The sequence below is a fragment of the Stigmatopora argus genome, chromosome 19 (genome assembly GCF_051989625.1).
Source record: "Stigmatopora argus isolate UIUO_Sarg chromosome 19, RoL_Sarg_1.0, whole genome shotgun sequence".
Classification (NCBI taxonomy): domain Eukaryota; kingdom Metazoa; phylum Chordata; class Actinopteri; order Syngnathiformes; family Syngnathidae; genus Stigmatopora; species Stigmatopora argus.
Window position 1 is genome coordinate 10,279,156 of NC_135405.1, and position 18,565 is coordinate 10,297,720.

Below are 18,565 nucleotides of genomic sequence, written 5' to 3' on the forward strand. Positions count from 1 at the left end.
CCAACTTATGACAAATGGTGTGCAAAATTACAGAGTGGCCTAACAATTAATATCACGCCACCTCAGAGAGGGAGAGTACTTAAAAAGCCTGTTTCACAGTTATGGATTACGCCTGCTCCAGAAATGTTCCCTGTCAGTGGCTCTCTCAGTTGAGCAATATCTTTGCTTACAGTCAAATACAAGCACTCCCTTGCCTCTCCATGTTGAAGCCTTCTTTAGTGCACGTGTCAAAACGCTGATACGGCCTTCTCTAGCAGTGCCAAAGACTAGCTTTGAGTTCATACACTAGTCCAACTACTCCAGCTCAAGTTTATTCATTATAGCCATCATCTCTCCACCCGTTAACCGACGCCATGTTGATTATCTGAAGGATGACTCCACCTTAACTTAAATTTAAGATCATAAATTCCAGGGATAGAATGACAAACCCCTGCAGCAAAGAGCCTCCTGATGTAGTGCTATGTTCTATTATTCCATTTAGAAGATGCTAGAGGGCGCTGCGTCTGTGTCGGCAGAGTAGATTACAGTAATAAAACTTGGCTCTAAAACGACATGGCATTTCACCCCGGCTGTCAAATCTCTGTAGGGTGCGCCCACTGTCTTGACTGCGGTTAATGTTAATTGTCTGCATCAACAATAGGAGACTATATTATTACATGTGCATTTTTTCTAGTAAATTATACAAATCTATGCAGATGTCTACTATGGTGTCAGATTCTAATCATGCATATATTTATGAGAGAACTGTAATAAAAACAGAGTACATTGGAACCTGCGGAGTTAAGACTTGTGAAAAATACCTCAGTTATTATATATCGCTGTTGAATATGATGAAAATGGTTGGGTTTTTGTGTTAGACGGGACGGAAAGTGAAACTATATATAGGTTTAAATCTAACCTTCACATGCCTTTTAATTGTATTTGCGTTTAATATAAACAGTAGTAGTACTTGCTCTTTTTTCCCCACTTATTTATATAATAATAGGAAGGACGATATTCCAAAATGGGAAATATTGCAATGTAAAGTGTCCTATAAAGCGCTTTATAAATCCATTACTATTGGTGTGTATTGGTCGGTATATGGTGGCTTTGTTTTTGTTTTTGTCGCTTATGTGCATTAGGGCCGCATTTGTCTGGCTTTTGCACTTTGTGTGTCTTTGCTTCTAAATGCCAGTATCTCCAGAACCAATCGGCAGGCGTGTCAGCCGGTTGTACGAGGAAAGAAAAAGGGGGACAATGAATGACATTGACAGGCGACATGCGTCAGAACGTCTGTTGTAAGGACACTGAACTGATCGCTGATAGCAGATGTGTGTCTAATTGCGGCAGGGTTGGGCGCCCTGAATACGTCTGTCTTCTTCGTCTCTGCCTACCAGCAAAGCGCCCTCCGCAATACCCAATCACCGCCTCTAATTAGAGGCCTTATCTCTGCCAATCACTGAACCTTTTGCTCTTTTCCACGGCCTGCTGCGCATTTAGCCGGGTAACAGGCATTGGCGAGGAGGCGTGGTGGTCACAAAGGACAAGAGATAGACGGGGAGAGGAGAAACAAATGACTTGGGATCCAGCTTGCTCTCAGAACTCAGTCATGGCTTTTAGATGAAGAATAATGAACCTTGCTAGTAGACAACTGACGCATTGTGAGGTTACTCCGGGTGAGGGTGAAAAAAGTAGCTCTAATTATTTCCCTTTTATGCTTTGAAGATTTTGTAGAAAAAATAAATACTCGATTTTAAAAGCAATCTTTTTTTCTGGCTTTTAAGAAAGCAAGCAAATCCAAATTTATACTTCTTTGCCTCTAGTGCGGTACCACATTGTGCTGCCCCGAGCAGTGACGTCTACTGGAAAAAATATTGCATAGTTAACAGCAGGAAAGAGAGGCAGAGAAGTTCATCACATCCAACCGAGCGCCAGTAATAGTATTTTTTTTTCTCCCCCTAAGAGCAGAGAAAAAAATACGCTTGTGAATATTTTTGCATGCTTACAGTATCATGGCTAAGTCTGGAACATTTCCCCTGTGATAAACTCAAAGGGTTTACTCTTGTTAGTATATCGTCCATAATGAAGATGGCGACTGCCTTTCAACTGAGTCTCCAAGGAGATTTTTTTTGGGTCACATTTGGTCTGCATGGCTGTCATCCTTGAGCAAGGCACGCTGACATTTCTTTCCTCAACTTCATACTTGTTATTCTGAGTTGGAATTATTTCTTTGTGGTTGCTTGCATGCAATACCAATTAAACAGTCGCGCTTAAATTCAAATTTATCCTCAGGGATGGGTTTCGCGTTTTAAGATCACGATGTCTGCTGTGTTGTTCAAGTGGCTTGCTATGGGGATTTGGACTAGGCTTGGTCTTGCTGAAGAATGGACTTTTTTGAAAATGTATCAATTATTTTATTTGATGAGTTCCTACTCAACTATCACAAAAAAACACGGACGAGCAATGACCTAAATTTGCATTTTGACAGAAGCTCTTCATTGTGACTATACTGGAGTTACCCTCAAATATTAGTGAGAATGTATCTCTTGTTCTGACCGAAAGTCATCAATCTATTGGAAAAAATGAGTGTTTTTTTATTTGAGATAATAATTATAATGTGAAGGTACCATAGAATTGCCCAGCACTATTTTGTAGCATTTATTTGCGAGCAATGGACACAGAAATGGATCAAATGATTATATCCCAGAGCTTACGCCATGTTTTCTTTCTTGAGACAAAATAGGTGACCAAATCGATAATGCCCCTAGTGGTTGCAGCCAAGCAGCAATTCCATTTTTCTTCACTGGCTTTAAGAAAAATGGCCATTTCTTTCTTAACAATCCATTGATTCTTGTGCCCATCATTCTGGGCAAATAGCAACTTTTTTGTTCTTGCTGACAAACGGAATGCAGTAAAAACTTCACCTTTTAAAGTGAAGCAATGTCATTAGAATTTGCCGACTACGCATTCGTTTTACTGCGTGGCACCAGTCTCAATTGACATCAGGGTCACGGATTTGCATGCAATATCATAGACCACCAAAGTAGGTTATCTAGGGTTGCCATGGCAATGAAAGAGAAAAAAATTCTCTTTAATTTCAGGCGATTTGTAGTTTTTATTAAGGTCACATTGCTATGCGATTCCCCTTCAAGCGTTTTCCTGGTAATGTTATAAAACAATTCGCAGAATTGAGATGAAACATTATAGCATTTGTCCTGACCTTCCGTATGTTTGTAAGATAATTCAATTCTTGGGAGATGTGAACACGAATGGATTAGAACAAAAGGACAGTTGTAAAACTGTCCACTCAGTGTGATTTTGAAAGGTAACGTAGACATTGTCTATGGTAGTTAGGTCGGCGAGCCTCTTTAAAATCAATTTGAAGAAATTACAATTCAGTCAGAGCGCTGTCATTAGGTTTTATAATTCCATCTTCCCCCTTCAGTGCCTTTATCCCAGAGCCACTCAGTTCATCTCTGCAGCACAACCCCGGTGAATAATTAACTGCAGTCGTGAGCAGCAAGCCGATGAACGACACAAGCGTTCTATCGTTGGCGTACAGCCGCACACCTGCAGCGGTGGCGGCCTTTTTTACCTCCTTCCTCCTCCTCTTATCTCACTTGAGTTTTGACTTAAGCCTGATGTACCATGTCTCGTTCGCCAAGGCTGACACACTGAGACAAGGTCTCCCATCGTGGTTCAGAGGGCAAAACCTGTTGCGCTGAGCTTGGACATTCTTGGTGAAGGATACCATACACCTTCAGTTTCCTGCTGTGATGCCCAAGGTGACAAGACGTTTGTCTAGAGCACATGTGTCAAAGTGGCGGCCCGTGGGCCAGATCTGGCCCGCCGCATCATTTTGTGTGGCCCGGGAAAGTAAATCATGAGTGCCGACTTTCTGTTTTAGGATCAAATTAAAATGAAGAGTATAGATGTATATGAAATTTCCTGATTTTCACCCTTTTAAATCAATAATTGTAATTTTTTAATCAATTTTTTCTGTGTTTTTAGTTCAAAAATCATTTTGTAAAATCTAAAAATATATATAAAAAGCTAAAATAAACATTGTTTTAGATCTATAAAAAACTGAATATACAGGGCTTTTAATCCAGTTCTTTTAATCCATTTATTAAAAAAAATCTAAATATTATATCTAAAATAGTCCGGCCCACATGAAATCAAATTGACGTTAACGTGGCCCGCGAACCAACCCGAGCCGGACACCCCTGGTCTAGAGTATAGGACCTCCACAAAGTGACTTTTCCTGTTTAAGATGGAAGTCAGACTGATGAAAAAAACTTGGCGGGGTGCTGCCGAAGCAGAACAGGAGTCTTAAATGGGCTTAAGTGTTAAGACTGGATATTGATGAACATCTTCGTCCATGATTAAGTCTGCGTTGAAGCCTCTCTAATGCCAAATTGGTGGAAAGGCTGTTGTGCAGTTTGGAAGATGTATAACATTCGTGTCTTTTAATGCGAGCTCCAGGATTATTTTGACCCCAAATATCAAAACATCTCTAGAGTTAAAACTGTCACATGTACACACCAACAAAAAACATCATAGTGATCACATTTTAGGGTCCTGAGAGCTGTCTAACTCATGGTCCTCCATTGAAAATGATGGATTTTTTTTAAAATCAAATATTAGACCGAACAATTGTTTGATTTGCCTCACGCACACGGCTCTTCGGGAAAAGCGGTATAAAACATGGATGAATGGTTAGATTTGTGAGCAGCAGAATTAAATTAAACACAACTTCTAACTTGGCATTTGTCTCCAAGGTTGTTTAGATGCATCTGGTGTCTGGCTTTTATAGCAATTTGTTTTGCAAGAATGCATGAGTAGGTAGCAGCACAGAAGACATGACTTGCACGTCTGCCTCGCACTTCTGAGGTTCAGAGTTTGAATCTCAGCTGCAGCTTTCTACCCTACAGTACATGATAAACATTATAAAAGCTTATAAACAAGTTGAAAACTATTTCAATGCTAATTTCAAGTTAAATATAAAAGCAAAACGGAAAAGAATGCATGAATATCATCTCTAAAACATTCAGTCTGATGAAAACTAACAAAAAAAGCAGTGTTGCCCAAGTGTTGACTAATTGATCCAATTAAAATCTTGACATCTGTTAGTTAATTATTTCCTATCGCTCTACAGTGATCCTTTGTCCTTTAGATGGAAACGAGATCATTAACTGCATCTTGATTTTAAAGCAGCTTTGGGCCAAGATGGCTGACAAATGATTGCAATCTTAACAGGGGGGACGTAAACTTGACCTTTCAGTAAAATTACTTGGGAGAAAACGATCAAACATCTTCATTAGAAGGCCCGGACCTTTCAATTAATAGCTTTGACAACTCTATCTAAATGATAACCAGATTTATAACTGATACCAGTTTGACAACTGTTACATACGTACAATAGACAAATGCAGTACCATACTATACATTACAAAAATATTGAGTATTTTCTAGACTAGATTTTTCTGAAACACTGATGTTAACATAGGTCAGGACAGTTTAAAGATCTATGCATGTGTGGTCTGGTATGTTGTGCTTGGCAAAATGTTCTCAGTGCATTCAAGGGAGCAGCCTGCCTTGTTGCTCGCGAAGGCTATTGGCAGAGATCTTGTAAAGCGCACCAAACCCACTGACGCAAGGCAGTCTTCGCTTGACTGACCTCTTTGACTCCTGTCAACCGCCTCTGAAGGCTAAACAGTGACTGAGTAGTGCACTTGTTCGGCAATTATATCACATCTTGTCACTCTGCTCCCGTGGTGCGACTCCCTGACTTCTTAGTTGTTTGATTCCGAATCGGATTGCATCAGACCGAGTGACTGCTGTGATGTGGAATTTGTGCGCTTCAATTCTGTCACCTTTCAATATTCGGAATGACAGAAAGCTTTGTGAGACACGAGAGATCTGATGTTTGTCCAGACAGTATTTAGACGGCATTTACTGCGGGTTGCCATATGCTGATTCGTCTCCACTGAGATGTTGATGCAAGGAAGAAAATCTATTGCAACTAAATTTGAGTCATTATGAACAGACTGATGCACAACATAGTTGATATTGATCGGTAGAGTGCAAGAATAATGTTCAAAGGCATCATGCTTCTGGGAGTTAAGTGAAAACACTGAGGGAAAAGCCGCTTTGAATTAGAGGAATCGAATATAATGCACATAAAAGAGCCCGACAAAGCCAGCAAAACAAGGAAGTCTGAGACTTTTTCTTTTGTACATCTTCGAGTAATCCCTTTATGTTCTGGACAACTCTGGATAAATGAGCATGTTTGCTGGATGATGAAGCTTTCCGGTCTGCTGGTGGCTGTAGCCCGTGTCTCTGGCTCTGACTTGAAACTGTGGGCAGCAAATTTCGGCCATGCTGCCAGAGAGCTGTGTGGACAAAGATGAAGCACCCAACATCGCCACATTTCCTGCTCCAGGAGCAACACCCACATAAATAGCCCGTTTGAAGCCTTGGAAAAAGAATTCAGAACTTGACTGTTCTGTCTCATGAGGCTTCTTTAAAAAAACCTGTACAGGTTGGTTTTACACTACAAAGGTAGGAAATAACAGTGCAATATATATACACCATATTGTATTATGTTGCATGATGGTACTGATAAACCTAAAGCAGATTCTGCAAAATTGCGATTCAGTTGACTCTTTTAAATATTATCATTAAAATACATTATGCCACTTTTTGGTGTGACACTGTAACTAATATATGAGGCAATTCTGAACAATGACCATGTCTTTATACTTTGCTGACCATTAAATGCACAGATAAACATGGAAAAAAATAGTGTGTTCATTTGTAAGTGTAGGAAAAATGTTAGTATGATTTTGTAAAAAAGACAGTTCGTCTCTTGTTAAGCCTATTGATTGTGTTGTGCTAATATGGCACAGTTATGTAATACGGACTGGACGCAGCCGTGTCTATTGATTTCTCAACAGATAATAATCATTAATGTGCTGACAATAGTGGAAGAGTTGGATGAGTATGATTATTTTGGAAAAATGTGACTTGTTAAGGGATGACTTTATTTTTATAGAGCAAAATAGATTGTAGGTATACAGATAAGTGTGCCTGCTTTTAAGAAGAGTTTTCAAGGGCAATTATCTGTAATCCCCACTCAAAAAACAGCACTTAACATTAGTACTTTTGTTTTCTCTTCTATGTCCACCATTAGTTCTGTCATCCTCTTGGTACTATGACATGCAAGTTATGGGGGAAGAATCATAAAGTCTGTGGGAAGTATCATGCTACGTTTATCGTTGGTCTATTAGTGTAATTATAAGACTTTTTCCCCCTTGTTATTTGTTATAGTTATAAATTTGGTATGCACATTTCGGACTTTGTACATCTCCTGTGAAAGTGATGCAAATCTGATCAAATCCTACTAATCCCTCTCATATGGTCGCAAACTGAACTGCAAAAATGGGCCTCAAAGTATTAATGACAGCCTTGAATTGATTGCTTCACGTGTCAGGCAAGGCACAAACTGTTTCATCCTCATCTATCATTATTTTGCCTAGATCTGCAGTTAATTGCAGATGAATCTTTTCCTTAACATAGTGCCTTACTAAGTGAGTTGGCGAGGGAGGGACACAGAGAAACTGCTTCATGTGTTGACACTTTCTGGACAGCGGCAGTACGTTTAAAGACTACATGGCTGCTGGGTTTTTGTTGATGTTGCTGTTAAGTGCTCCAAGAAGAGAGGGAATACAAGGAGGTGAGATGAGGTTATAGGCAGTGATGGCTGAAGGAAGAGCAGGGGCTGAGAAATCTAAAGAGAGAGGGAGAGACAAGTCCTCTACAGCCAGAGGCAGTGACACACTAGCAGATGTTTCTGCCTCTCACCACGAAGAGCATGCATCCCCCCAGAAAGCGGCTGCTACTGTGAACTAATCAGTCCACTGGTGGTAGCTGCAGCCTGGCTGAAGGAGACTGGTTTCTCCCCCCCTGTCACAATTGATCTGCATTTATTCTGATTTACGCTATTGTTACAGCTGCTCTCAGCCTGGCGCATACTAGCAGTCACCCTGCAGTGCTGCCTCCGGGGTTCAAGCCCTAATATGGCAGAGCTCACCTCGTACGACTCGCAAAGATGGTGAATTTGTGTCGTTCCAGCAAATGCCAGAAAGTGACAAACGAGGGGGGAAATGCAAAAGGCTACCCAGCCAGCAAAGTGTGAGGCACGGTCTGTTGGATCCTCTCTGTTGCCTGCTGTGTGTGTGTTTATGCCGCAATTAAATCATGAGAGCCTTGCTTGTAGAGCCCTACAACATGGAGTGTCAGCAAACCTGGCATCCGAGTGCCTTTGCCCAGTTTAATTACATTAAAAAAGAGTCCCATCAAAGTTTTTTGGGGCGGCAACACTTCCCCCCCGTCGAAAACAAGGCAAGAAGCAAATAATGCTTCTAATTAACGACTGTATAGCTTTCGGCCTAGACGTGACTTCATTTCAATACCAAAATAAATGATCAGAAGGCATCGTCAACAACCGAATGCATTTCCGTGCCTCTCGGCCGAGTCCCATTGTTGAACGTGTACACAAAACAAAGAATATTGTTTACTTATTGGACCATGGCATAATTAATTAACATCTACATGACTGCAGAAGGCATATGGAGACACATAATTGCATGCAAGCGCCTATCTGCTACATCTTCTCAGAGTGTAAATAATCAGCAAGATTCACAACACGGTGAGGGTACTACAATCATTGTAGTACCCTCACTGTGTTGTGAAAAAGTCCAAGACTAGGTGCTACATTGTAGAACAATGTAGCACCTAGTCTTCGACTTTTAAACGGAAGGGTCACGGCTCCCGCTGGATAGATGCAAGCCTGCTTCTTGACTAATGTTGAGGTGGCCTTCAGCAAGTCCTTTTAAGAGCAGCCCTGTTTGAATTAGATTTAAATAAGATTTTTTTTTTCTTGTTTGTGAGGCCAAGTTGTCTGTAAATTGTGGAGAACAATATCTAGTGTACAAAGACAATGATATAAAAATTCCTTGGATATTGATTTTCCTGTGTAGAGTTTGCATACCATCTCTGTAGTTGACTGTGTTTTAGAACACACCTGCTACGCCTCATTTTGCAAAAAAAACTTGCAGTTGGGAAACTGAAGTGTGAATAGTTTTCTCTTTTTGCCCATAGATTGGCTAGAGAAAACATCAAGGGTGTACTGCACATTCTTAAAAAAAACTCTGGTGGGATAGATTCCACTGCACCTGTGATTATGGAAGGCAGTGAGTATGGGAAAACAGCTTTTTATTGCAAACAAAATTAAGGTGTTTTAATTACAAAAAAACTTTTGCCAAAACAATGTTAGTTTTTACACACAGATGTGAACAAATACCATTAAAAGTACCAACAAAGCATTTTTTTGTCCCCCAATGTCTAAACAAGAAAGAGGAATAAATAGAGATAAGACTCAATGTAAAATATCTTTCTGTATTGCAGTTATTTGCATACATTGAAGAACATAATGGAAGATCGAGGCAAATGTTGAGAAGACGGCAGATTGGATTGATCAGAAACGATGTAAAGCGACAATTTTCCTAGACAACATACAGAAAACAAATTCCCCTTAACCTGACCTGAATTTTCCACATGAGTTTTTGCATCAAATCTCATATTCCCTTTACATAACCATTTTTTACAAGTTATTTTCTTGGACTGCAGCATCCAGAGAACATTCATTTTCCATGACCTTGAATTAAGAGCCATTAAAAGCATGACTGAATAGATACAAGCAAGGGATTTAGATTTACTGATTGCTGTGAATTTATAGTGAACGTTATTACATTAAGTCCCAGATTGCACCTGACTTTTATTGGTCGGCCTCTGCCAACCTTCCCTAAAATTAATGAAACATCTTCTCTCCCGCGCAAAAGCGAAGATCCTGACACATACACCAACGTGAACAGACACTTCCAGACGCCCACTCGTCGAACCGACACATGCTCAGCACACTTGCACAAATGCATGCTTATGAACAGCAGACAATATGCCAGATTAAGCACCATCTGGACAGGAGTACACACTCAAAAGTACACAGCAAAAAGTAGTTGTAGTAAATTTGTTATAGAAGACGCAGGATATTCTTGATAGCCGTGAAACACGTATCGTGCATACTCACAGATTAGCTTTAAGTGAACATTGTCGCACATATTGTAAGTATTTTTTATTACTGTTTTAATCAAGTGAGGAAAATAATACCCCACTATGTCCACCTTGTAGGAAAACCTCAACTCTCCTTTTTACAGGTTCTTCTAATTTCTCTTAAATGACTGTAAAAGGCACAAGTTTCAATGCGGTCTAAAATATAAGCCATGTTAAAGTTTATAGACTCTAGAATCTTTTCACACGACTTGCAACATTGAATCCTATTACTCTTTTGTTTTTATGTCTTCTTTTTAATGTTATTTTGCAAGGGTAGCACCAGTGAACCTCATCCCACAACCCATGAGGAACAATGTTTAACAATGATGTGTACATTGCATACATACTACTGTCGTGAAGGGAAAAACTATTTATTTTTTCTCCCCACGATCGTATAAATGTATTGAGTTGGTTACGTTTTGGATTATTTGCATACGGCATACAAGTTGGGCGACAAAAATAAAGTGCAGTTTAGAGGGTGAGCATTCAGCTGTAGAAATAACTTCACTTCTTACATCTCCTTCTACGGAGCCGTGAGACACTATATTCTGTTTACTCGTGAAAAGAATATTTCCCGGCAGATATTTTTTTTCTTTCATCGTCACATGGAGGAGTAAAATTCATTGAAAATTGAAACAGACGTTTCAAAATCGGTGTGATTTGATAGTTCATTTGATGGTACTTGTTTTGACTTCTTACTGATGTGTGATATGGATAAAAATATAGTCTGGCTTTTTAAATCATTATAATTTTTGTGGTTTAGGATGGGATGGCAACTCATTCAGGGTGTACCATGTGTACTTAGCTGGGATCAATGATGAATCCTTATAAGCTGTAAACCGGTAATGAATGAAAGACTGAAAAATAAATAAATCCCAATATCAACGTTTTGAACCAGGATTTGAGAAACACTCTGCAGAGTCAAGTCCAAGGCTGATAGAGTTCTCGAGCAAGTGCTCAGGGCTTGTGCCAAACAGCTTTAACCAGGTGTTCACCTCCGTTACAAGCCTAAACATGGAATTACAGTACGCTTCTCTATTTTCTGCACCAACTACTCTTTGACCAGTCTCCAATGAGTTCCCTGCTAAGCTTTATGCACCATGTTGTTCAGAGCTGTTAGCCTTAAAGTGCAAGTATTTGCCAATAATGGGAAAATGCCACTGCAGATGTATTATATATTAATCCCAATTCATGTACCGTATTTTCCCGTTTAATATACCTGGGTATATTAAATGATTTTTGCTTTTTTGAGCCTCCCATTTGTGCGCCATTTAATATACCCCTGCCGATTAAAATACCTGGGTATATTAAACGATTTGGCAAGATTTGTATGGTGTTCATGGGGCATAATTATAGATACTTAAGTTCATTAAATTTCCAAGTCAGACTTTATTCAGCAGTAAGTAGATTTAACTTGAGCATTAAGTAGTTTTAGTCTGCAAAATGCTGATGCACCCCGTCACAGCATAGAGTGCGTAGTGGATCGTACCTTCCCGTTTGTGCGCCATTTAATATACCCCTACGATTTAACATATATTAAATATATATTAAATGGGGGGGGGTTATATTAAACAGCAAAATACGGTAATGTTAGTAAAAAAATCTACCTGCCATCTTAAACACTACAAATGGTAGAGGGTTTTACTAGACAGAATATACATATTAAAATTGTGCAGTGTATATTATATATGTTGAAATTCATGTTGTGAACCTGGAGTGTAAAATTGGACTATTAGCTGAAATTGCCATATTGAGACCCTGATTACATGCATTATTGCTGCTGTTTTGGTTAGCAACATGTTACTTGAAAGCATCCATTTGTTGTGGTAGTGGGAATGTAGTTATCATCAAATGATGAAGCACATGCTGACCATTTGAGGCAAGTTGTCCATTTGAGGGACTGAAATTATTTGAGGGAATACAGTAAATGTGTCATATGTCTCCAACATAGACCAGACTGCGACATCTGAGCTGATGTATTTGCCCATCGCTTGTGTATCTCGGATAACTGCTAGCCTGGGGGCTGCAATGGGTCCAATATTTCATTTCTATCCACCCTCACTGCCACACTTTGCTTTTCAGTGTGCTGCCAATGGGTCTGGATTGGGTGGGGAGGGGGTACGTGTTGTGCAGATTGCTCTGTAAGTGGATCCTATTGGTAAATTTTCTCATGAGATGCAAAAAAAGTGGGAAAAAGGAAGAGTATTTTTTATTTTGATTTATTGGCAAGAAAACACCTACGGTCACAACAGATGAGGAAAAGTCTTTAACTGCTCCGCGGATGGGACGGATTTTTATCACACCATCAAGCTTCAAAGTCTCACCCGACCGTGCAGTTATTAGTCACGATAGTACTTTGTTTTCTCCTATAAAAACGTTCAGAAAATTAGGTCTTTGATTTGTAATTTTCACAATATTTATGGGATGGTGAGCACCCAAGGAGCTATTTATTTCTCCAAACCACCTGTCCATTTTTTATACTCTTAGTCACATAATCATTTTTAATCTGATCACGACATTTTTTAAGAGCGAGATGGACTTCAGCTGCAAATCTAAAACTGTTGTTGAAATGTGTTTTGTTGCGTAACGACACTAGAATTCAACCTTTAGTAAAAAGATGGAATAATATGAACAGTTTCAAAGTGCTGCCAGAATCCAGCGATTCATTATTAAAAGAGTTATTGAAGATTTGCTCGCCTACTTTGAAACCCTTAATATTGTGCACCCATAGAGAATTAATTTAACTGCACTGAAACATCCACTTAAATATGATGAAGATGCACAATTTGGACGCTTTTATGTAGCAGTATGCTTTAATCTAACTTTAGCTCAACTTCTTTTTATGCTACATTTATTTATTTTGCCCATCTTAGTAGATAAAATTCCTGGAGCTTCGTTTCTTACAAAACGCTGCTGTTTAGCCCCATACAAACACAAATGTCATGCTCACGTTAGAAAAGATCACAACACAATCCATAATAGATGTCTGGTTAACAAGTTTACCCTTTCTAATCTATAATTAAGCGGTGTATTTGCAAAACAGTTCCAAGGTGTGAAGTCTAGATGCTGGTTTCCCTCATGTATTCCTTAGTTATATTATTATACATGTTTATGACTGATTATCCCATTTGATTGGCATGGGTGCCATTTATATCAGGAAGGTTTTATCATTTTAAACTACAGATTCCAGGGAGCCTGTCAAATTGAAAAATGTGCATCCAGCATATAGCCGCAATAGCAACCGTGTTTCAGCCGATGAGGTTTCCAACAACTTTTCAGCAAGTATGGCACGAGCTGGCGTAATACAGAGTAAGACAAAGCACTCTCATTTAGGCCGTCTTGTCCCTGCCAAATGAACAATCGCGACTGATGTTGCCGGCGCACATAGTTTTCAAGAGCATGCTTGTTTTTGGCCCGCGTGACAGCCGCCCACATTGTCATCAGCCCATCACTCAAATTGACCACCAGTTACTATGCAGTGCTGATGTGGGGGAGGGGTCAAAGCCTGGGATGAGTGGTGTGGGGGCTAAGAGGCTGTGTAGACCGGCTCGGTGGCTTTCTGCTGGTGTATTTATAGCCATACTGTATTTAATTGAGTTTCTAGCGGCAAGGGCTGGCTGAATTTTAAAGAGCCCCGTAAATGGAATTCGAGGCATGCAGAAACAACAGTTCACGGCACAACAAGCATGCAAAGTGCACGATCGGGTAAAGCGGCTCAGTTTGCAAGGGATGTAATGCAAAACATTGAAATGGATCACACTAGCGTGCAGTGTTTTGGATGCTAGGAAGTGTGTGGCTGACCTTAAAGTTGTTATTTTAAAAGGTTAATCAATTCCAAGACTGGGAAACTGCATTGTAACTCTTATACATGTAGATGAGTTCATCAACTGAAGAAAAGGAATAAAGGTCTACAATGTTGGCCTTTATATGTACATATGGAAGTTGTACAACATATTTTTTTAGCACTGCTATTTTGCGGTGACCCTCAAAACCTTACACCGAGCTTCAATTCGGCAGATGAAATGTCCTTTAGACCATTTGTGTCACAGTATGTATGTGGTGCTACATCATGTTGATATCAGGAATATAAAATGTAATTACAGCCACCTGCTTCCTAAGTTTTTTTCCCTCCATTTGCCAAAGAAAAGCCACTTTTACGCGAGGGCGACAACCCCATCTAGTAATCGACCAATCTCTATTAGAGCAGAGGCCACTTCACTACAATATTTTCTCTTTTATAGTACACGACAGTTCAGAGAACACACCCTTTTAGGTAAAAAAAAAAGATTTCCTTTCCTGCTAAATCAAGAACCCAGAAAGACTTGGCCAATCGTACGGCCTGAACCCTGCAACATCACTATTCAAATTCATAGGCTATTTATCGGATAATAAATTGAGCACGATAGATTAATTTGCATTTGGCTCGTCATCCCCAGAATGTGACCGAGCAATCGCTTTACAGTCGAGCCCAGCGCTTAATAATCCAGAAGAAAAACAGGCGCCTCCAAATGTGATTTCTCTCAAGGACGCTGGCGAGGGGCACCGTGGAAACATCTCCGCTGCGATTTGCACTAAATTCTTGTCAGTCACAGCTTGAGCCGACATATCAGACACAGTTAACGTCTAGCCGAGCGTTATCACGCGCTCAATGTAATCAGAAATCCTAATGAGCCTCATTAAAACTGACACAGTTAAATCCGGGAATGGGTAAAAAAAAATCACTGCGGGTTTTACGCTCGGGCTCTGCGTTGATTGTGTATTTTGAACTATCAAAGTCAGTTGCGGTGCTGTAGGGGAAAAGCGCAAGAAGGTGGGAGGAAATGGGGGTCACTTCTTATCTGGATTCAGCCTGGCATGTTCATTTTTCTTCTTTTATATAGCTTGAATTAATATCTCTGTGCAAAACAGCTGCAGCACTGAAGCCTGAAGCCAGCGAGAAATGAGCATACTTGGGTGACCATGGCATCCAGCTATCGTTAAAAAAAGGTCAAACATTTAATCCCAGCTAAAAGACTGTTTAGCGAGAATTAAAACCGTGTGGAATTTCTGATGTGCTGCGCTACGTGATGATATTTTGCCGCGCTTGACTGAGCCTTGCAGTCACAAATGGAGTAGTGCTACACTAGCCTGACTCACAAAGTGTTCAGTTCTCATTGAGCAACAGGGTGAAGGTGAATGGGAATGGTGGTCCCTTTCTAGATTTGATTTGTGTAACCCTTCCTTAGTGTACTCTTGCCTTTTGCTCAATGCCACCTAAGACTGAAATCTTATTATCTTATTGTGCATTTTATACATATGTATGAAGCACTATAATCATTTGGAAATGCTTTTTTTATATAATTTGGGGAAAAAGGTTACTTAAATGATTAAACCTTTTGTCAAACATTTTTATACATCAGAAATGGATGATAGACCGCAATTTTGTTACACTTGTATTGATTTAATTCTTATTCTGTCTAAATATCAGTCAAATCAGACATGTTCCCTAATATAAAAATGCAGGGTGTTGTATTATTATGTGAAAGATATGTCCGGGTAACCTCGATTTTGCTGAGTTTTGGGTATAAGGCACAGTTGTATCTGCTGGAGTGATTTTATCTATTTTTTTCTTTAAATGTAATGACCAAAGGATTATCAATTGACCACCCATCCATCCATTGTCCTCACCAACTAAGAAAAGTGTGCACAACAACGTAAATTATCATTTATTTAAGTACCCAAAGCAATTTGCCACTGCCAAAGCATCAATAAAATGGTGTCAGAAGCCACATTGAACCAACAGTTTTGAAAACCATATACAGAATATTCTGTTACTGTCAACAAGGACGTCTCAGTGCTACTTTCTCGTTATTTGACCTCTTGACAGCCACTTTGAAATATTATTGGTGTTAGTAGCTCGGTGATCGCGGCCATATATTTTTCTCGTGACCCTGCTTGTCGGTATGCTTGCGCGTGCGCGAGCGCGTGGCCGTTTGGAGGCACGAGCCGGGCGCGCGCTCGCTCCCTGACTCTTCCAAACGAACGGTATTCCTCAAATATTTCGGGTTTGAGTCGTTTAACGTGACTTTTAAGCCGAGTGTCCATCTCAGGGCAAATTATTTGAAAACAGAAAAAGTCGAACGCACGTAAGTAAGAGAGAAAAGCGAGAGAAGTCATAAACTACAGCCGGTAGGGAGTGACAGCGATGGTAAAATGAGTTGTTGTTGGTGTTTTTTTGTTTTTAATCTGGCTTTTATTTTGAGGGGTATGTCATATCATGTTCAATAGTGTGTTTTATTCCCTCGTTTGTCTTGGACACAAGCGAAGCTTAACTTTGCGGACTTACCGTCAACGGACGAGTCGCTGTCTAAGGTGCTGAATCTCATTGCGGGTGCTGAAGAGAGGTTTTGTAAATCCGTTCTGGAGCTGACGGGGAAAAAAAGGAAATGACAGTACTCAAAATAAATAAATAAATAAAAATAAATACATGAACAAAACCCCACTGGTCCAAATTAGAGTGATCGTCGTTGAGTTACACGACAGAACGTCGTTTTCTCGCAACAGCGTTCAGACATACAGTGAGTGCATGGCGAATCCATTCTGCAGACTACAGTCACCCGCTTTGGGTAAGCTTCTCTCTCTCCTATCGCTCTCTCACCCCTCTCCCCTACCCTCTCTCGCTAAACAGAGGGCATTTGCCTTCTTGCCAGTGATGTGATAAAGAAGTATTCAATTTGACTTAAATGAATGCAACAGTGTCCCACAAGTATTTCACTCCCTTTGTAGTCTAAATACACTCGGCAAGAGTTTTCCCAGCTCTTCTCTCTCGTCTTCCATTAATAGGATACATCGTTTACTTGCTTCGAAATTGAATAAATGACCACTTTGTTTAGATGGGGAAAGCAGCCATTATATCAAGCCTGTCACTATGTGCTGTATCAAAAGAGCGACAGTTTGTAGAGAGTGCAGGAAAAATTAGACTAGCTCCATATAGTGTTAAAGCTAAAAAATGCAATATAGGTTGAATTTAATCATCTTGTGCATGCCATATTCATTGATATTTCCATCATTTGCTGCGGGCCAATAAAAACCGGGCCGGAGTTGTCCCACGGGCCGTAGCTTGGACACCCATGCAGTAAGAAAAGTCACAATTAGGAGTTGTTCCATTTTGCAGCATGGTCGCTATTATTTTTGAAAGATTTTTTTTCTGTAGTTTGCCAAGCGATTAACTTTCCCTCCTCCCTGGTGATCTATTTTCTTCCTGCACTTTCACCTCCCTTCTTGAGCTAGCTTTTTTGTTGTCGCTTTTCTTTTACATTTGCATTGCACTGTGGAAAAATGTTACGGAAATCAATTTCCCCACTCACTTTGCTTAATAGGAGGTAATAACTTGATGAATAAAACAGTGTTCTTCTCAAAAGACTTTTACTTGGGAAGTTATTTCCCACTTAGTAGTTAGCGTGCGTCTAAAGGTTCTATTAGGTATTGAAAATGCTTCAGAATCCACGTTTTAACCTCCTATTAAGGGAAGATGATTCATTGTAGATATAGTGCTTATAATTTGCCATTTATACATGCAGTCTGTGGCCAAATTTGTGATTGACTTTGAATCAGTCCAGGGTATTTCTCACCCTCAGTAAAGAGTGATCAGATTTAAAGTGGTTGGACAGATAGAGGACTAGAGTCATTTGGCATGCAACACTAACCCATAGTAATTTTCATTGAATTATACGATTAAACATATCCCAACTGTCTCATTATGTACGTGTAGGTCAAAAGAACAGAACTGAGAGTGTTGAACTCATAAGTAGCTGCCTCTTTGGAAATTGAGTGATCAACTATAATAGCGCTTTTGATGGGCACAGTTGATTACTAAGGTCTGCACGCTAACAGTGTCATGACAGCGGGATGCTTCGTGTAAATGATGTTGTTAAATGCGGGATCTCAGTTATTTACATCAACATTCTCAAACCTTTTTATTGCAATGGACTGTTGCATTATTTTGGCAAAAGATGTGAAGACAAATTCAAACAAATTATTAACAATTTTTGTTTTCTTACCTGTATTTCAGGATCAGAATCAGATTTCATATCCTATATTTGGGCAAGAAGTATAACATCATGTGACCAAGAGGAGGATTTTAACAGTGGCACATAACAGGTACATATTTTAAAATTCACTGTCTTTCAAACTTTAATGACCATTTAAAACTAGGTTAAATTACCCTCTGTACAGTCACAATGTCACTTGCAGAACAAGTTTTTTGATCACATTTTGTCAGTTTATAAGGAGTAGTTAGTGTGTCAAAATGTGATAGTGAATCTTCTGTACTCAATAATCTAAATAGTAAATATTTGAAATGTGTTTAAATAATATTAATCATGTTTTGAGGATTGTCAGAACAGTGCACTTATTTCAGGATAACCTTGTAGCT

General features: G+C 39.6%; 2 protein-coding genes across 4 annotated transcripts in view; one reads left to right on the top strand and one right to left on the bottom strand.

The window, feature by feature from the left end:
• The window catches only part of tmem121ab (transmembrane protein 121Ab), a 34,912-nt gene extending 18,174 nt beyond the window's left edge, over positions 1 to 16,738 (bottom strand). The window contains exon 1 of the mRNA XM_077587967.1: positions 16,478 to 16,738. The gene's annotated coding sequence lies outside the window, so the exon portion shown is untranslated. The remainder of the gene's footprint in view (positions 1 to 16,477) is intronic.
• Positions 16,739 to 18,237: 1,499 nt separating this feature from the next.
• LOC144064712 (uncharacterized) overlaps positions 18,238 to 18,565 on the top strand; it is a 49,461-nt gene continuing 49,133 nt past the window's right edge. The window contains exon 1 of one of the 3 annotated variants that reach the window (XM_077587436.1): positions 18,238 to 18,291. The gene's annotated coding sequence lies outside the window, so the exon portion shown is untranslated. The remainder of the gene's footprint in view (positions 18,292 to 18,565) is intronic. The other 2 variants (XM_077587435.1, XM_077587434.1) reach the window with 2 other exon arrangements.